At 28.3% G+C, this 5,025-nt stretch overlaps 1 pseudogene; it reads right to left on the bottom strand.

Moving 5' to 3' along the window:
- Nucleotides 1-4,472: 4,472 nt before the first annotated feature.
- LOC108752698 lies at nucleotides 4,473-5,016 on the bottom strand (annotated as a pseudogene).
- Nucleotides 5,017-5,025: the final 9 nt, after the last annotated feature.

Here is a 5,025-nt window from a genome sequence, read left to right as displayed (position 1 = left end):
TATTCACACACCCAATATGAGACTCAGATGACTCGCACGCGTGATATAAATTGTTATAAAAAAAAGTGCCAAGTGTGCGTGCTACTATCAGAAGAAAACCATTAAATAAATTGTTACATGCTCTTGTATGTGTCCTTGAAGAAAAAATGATTTTTATTCCAAACCTATTTTCCGAACTATAAAAGTATATATAATAATTTTTTTTAAATTATTGTATATTTTCATAGTTTGGAAAATAGATTTGGAATAGGTTTGAAATAGCAAATCATTTTTCCTTCAAGGAAAATATATTCGCATATAATAATTTAAGTAACAGTTTTTTCTGAGAAGAACACGCGTACTCGGCTCGATTTTAAAAAATCTAAAATTTATTGATATCACGTTATTTACAGCATATATTAACGAGAGATATCGCGATGAGATATCGTGATAAGATATCGCACAATGATCGCACTATCCATATAGACAATCCCAATAATCTACTAGAATTCAGAAAATTGACAAAGAATTAAATATCCTCCTTGAGTATTTTTACTTCCTCGTCTTATGGAAGACTTGTCGTCCTTCGGCCTTGCGATATAGCCCAGCCAATAGATGAGTCTGTCGGAGATTTACTCCGCTTCGGTCGCGTATCGCTACCGAACCTTTCGTGCGTTTTCACGGTAATAAATTTATTCTAGACTTTAATACCAGAAAAATGTAATACAAATTTTCAAAGTAATTGTTTTTTATTTACAGTAAAATTCGTGAAACTTTTAAAAAGTAAATGATAAAAAGAAATCTTATCTGAAATGCTATAATGTCTAAAATTAGCGAACATCTAGATCATAGTTTTCCAACCTTTTTTAGCTTATCACCACCTTTTCAAAATATTTTTTGTTCAGCGTCTCCTTGATAGTAACCGGTAAACTCTCTCTGAACTCTAAATAAAGTAACAACACAAAAATTATATAGAATTAAATAAAAAATATTAAAAAATTATAATATAAAAAAGTATAATATAAACATAAAAAATTAAAAAAATCACCATTTATGAGAAGTTTGAGCTTGGTGTGACACTAATAATTTGTCTATAATTTGGTTCCATTTTTGTAAGCATTCTTAAATCTCCACGTTCAACTATTTGCACTAGATTTCTCTTTTTCGTCAAAAGACGAAACTTGTAACTGCATTAAATCCACGTTCCAACTAATTAGGATGAGGGAAATGCAATAAAAATTTTTTTTGCTACAGTCTATAATATACTGAAATAATTAAGGTTTAAATATTTGTTTAAAAAATATTTAGGAGATTAAATTTTTCTGACATTCTTTTGTCCACTTGCTTCTCAACTCCACCTTACTGCCCTTAGGTCTAACAACATCCTAAGCAGCAAGGTGACGTGATTTTCACGTCGATAAATGGTAATTACTAGTCTTAAACGTCATGTTCCCAATAATTGGCGTTTAATAGACATGAGTATATTATTCTGACATAATAATAACATCAATTTAGAGACGTCTTTGATACGTTTTTAATAGATCATTTTCAACTATTTGAAATGTTACTGTGGCATTGTTATAATAAAGTCATATATATGATTTATTGAATACTCGTATATGTTATTTTATTGTACGTTATTTTATTACCTGCAACATTATTAATATGTCATTTGATACATTACTCCTCCAGGATGCATATGATTCAAGTTTATATTTTAAAATAAGTGGTTCTTTTATTTTTCTCACATCGAAAGAGTGTTGCAACCGTTCTGTTTTATAAAGTTCCTCTAATTCCTCACACATGATCTTACAAAGGTATTATTGCAATATGTATACTTTTATCAGTAATAGTGAATAAAGAGTGGATATCTTTTCCCATAATATATTCATTATTATTAGTTTGAAATTATATTTTGAACTATTATATTTGGAACTACTGCAAGGAGGGTTGTGTATTGTGTTTATCTTTTACATTTTTGACAGAAATGCGATTATTAATATATTCGACCATATCTACAAAAGATAAGTTAAGCATTACTTTTTTCGGAATATCTGAAAATGCAAAATATAATAGATGTTAGAGATCGTTAAACCAATTTTGCTTGTAAATATGAATTATAAATTTTTCAGAAAATGAACCAACAATTTTTTCGCCAAAGAAGCCTGCAAATGCAAAATACAGTGTGCCAGAATGTAATTCTACTACAAGTAAAGATCGAAATTTGTTTTTTCATTTATTTTCGAAAGTAAAGACTGTTAAAGTAGGAGTTAAAAAATGGAAACACAGAGATGTTCGACTTGCGAACATTGGTTAAGAAAGTTAAAATTTGAGAAACCTTGCATTAATACCATGAAAATATGTTCATAACGCTTTATCAAAGAAGATTTTTGCTATTCAGGTAAATGACAGTTAGTTTTTTTGATGTTTTAGTTTTTTTATAATTTTTATTTTAAGTAAGAATTCAAGCAGAAAAGTATTGAAAAAGAATGCAATTCTTTCTTTACATCTTTCTTCAACTGCCACACATGCAATCCAAAAACAAAAGATTATAATGAGACCTACTCGAGGAAGTAGAAGTCGACGAATAAATTTTCAAGAATGTAAGAAAGAGCACTCGGAAGCTTAGAGATAAGAAATTTTAAAAATCTGATTTTGCTATTACATTTTATACTCCGAATTATTTACACTTGGAATAAGGGACTTATCAATATGTCAAAAACTACAATTGAATCCAAATGATGTAAAAAGGTTATAGTATTAATCAATTTTATTGAAGATTTAACAGATTGACCATATGTTATATTATATTTCGCTCAGAGTGTGAAATTGCAGGCTTACTAATATTATATATATATAATATAAATCTTTATATATTGAATGTTTTTTTCTTTAAAACCTTTAACCAATGCTTTGGGTGTGTTTTGAAAAATTTTGCATGTGTTTTGTTGATGTTTCTTCTAAATTATAGCATGTGTTTCTTGTAAATTAGCATGTGGATTTTTAACATGTGTTGTGTATGTAAAATACTTTATTACTTCTATTATTATATTCTAGTGAAGTAATAACTCTGCACATATTTCGAATAACGACGTCGCTTCAGAAAATGATGCAGAGGAAAAATCTTCCCAAAATAAAAAAAAATTCAATTTCGATACATGCAAAGCTTCACTTTTATTGAAAACTGACCAAAGAAACATTGGCACTCAAATAACTAGTGGAAACTTACGCACTTAAACTACTCTATTCTATATTATATAACTTCAGATGAAGTTGTCAATACACTCACACCGGTCTTTCTACAATAGAAACTTTAAATGGATTAGCTCAAATTATTGAATAAATAAGACGTCCTAAGAAAAGACCATTTATCTGTAAAAAAACAAATCGTTTTTACTATCTTGAAGATAAAACAAGATTTATTTGCTTTGGTAAAAATTATTTCCGGATTGTTTTTTATGAACTTTTTTTTATGTTTTTACTCATATATGGATTTTTAGTTACATGTACTGTGTATACATGTGTCATTTTATATAAGATTTTGTAAATAAGAAATAGAAAATATAATGATATTATAATGAAAGAATATAAATAATAAAATGTGAAGTACGGAATTTTTCTTTAATCTTTATATTTATTCTCTTTGATCACAACAGTTTTCATGTAATATGTTATCTATTTCAGAATTCTACTTATATCAAAAAATATTAGAATTCAATTATGAGAAACAAATTATGTTCAATTAGAGTAACCAAATTATGAATTTATGCTATGTATATAATAAATTATGGATTTAGTTACTTTATTTTCGTTGCAAGGAAATGTAGCAAGATTTTGCATTTTTAAATCCAAAGGGTTTAATTGTAATAACGTTTCTCGAATATTAACAACTCTACAAATTTATTATTTAAAAAATACGTCATAGAAGGCTTATTAAGTATTGTAATCCGATGTAACATCCTCGTCACAATAATGTGCTAAGTAACATTACATAAATTTCTGTTTTATATAAAAGAGTACAAGACCTAGTTCAACATTAAAATGGCCTTTAGTTATAAAAAATCTAGCGTATTGAAGTCATATAGGGTGTTGAATTGTTATATTGAAGTAACCTTCATATTCTGTTATATCCGGTGTAATATCGCTAATAAATTGTCCGCCAGCTTCATAATTAGAGAAACAATGGAACTCATTTCTTTTTTTTTAAAAAACGAACAATTAAAGAATATCGTTGGGATGTTTAAATTTTCGGATTTAAACAAAACTGTTGCGTTCAATGATTAAATGATTGCGAAAGGTTCCTCTATTTTAACTCAATTTAGTAATCACAGATTTAAATTTGACAGAAGCGGATTGATAAACGTAGTTGTAATAATTAATAAATAAACAATTAAATTTCTAATATGTATCTATGGTAAATAATAAATATAGTATGATAACTTCAAGATCAATTTTTATCGTCCGCATAGCCGAGACAAATAACTTATAACATCTTAACGCTGTCCCTCAGTTATTTGTTCTGGCTTATCGTTAATTATCGTACCAACGGCTATCATATCTGACTCTAGATGTATCTGATAACATTGCTGTCTTCTAATAAAATAAAATAAAAATAAAATCGTGAAATTCTAACATCGACTCTTCATAATTGTCCCACATAAGATTATACGCCACACTTCCGTATTTCATTTTTAGAACACCACCTAAAGCTTAGAGGCCAGACATAAAAAATTATATGATTGTCTTTATTTTCCTTTTTTAACTGTATACACCAGACTAATAATTACCAACATGTCTATCTTCATTTCTTTTATATTTTTCGTAAAGGACCGTTTGCATTGAAGTTATGATATCTGTGTCATTAGTTTTTCGACCTTTGGCACGCACTCTGATAACATGGCCCGCACTACCCTCGCTGACAAAGAAATTGCCTTTGTTCGTGAATATCATTTCGTTATCATCAATTAAATTTTGTATTCTTGTCTGTCCGTTATGCTTTTCTGCGAAAATAAGGCGACTCTCGTTCCTAAGATCCATAGGTGCTCT

This window comes from Trachymyrmex septentrionalis, unplaced genomic scaffold (assembly GCF_001594115.1).
Source record: "Trachymyrmex septentrionalis isolate Tsep2-gDNA-1 unplaced genomic scaffold, Tsep1.0 scaffold61, whole genome shotgun sequence".
NCBI lineage: Eukaryota > Metazoa > Arthropoda > Insecta > Hymenoptera > Formicidae > Trachymyrmex > Trachymyrmex septentrionalis.
Note: the sequence above shows the minus strand (reverse complement) of the source record. Positions and strands in the feature narration are given on the sequence as shown.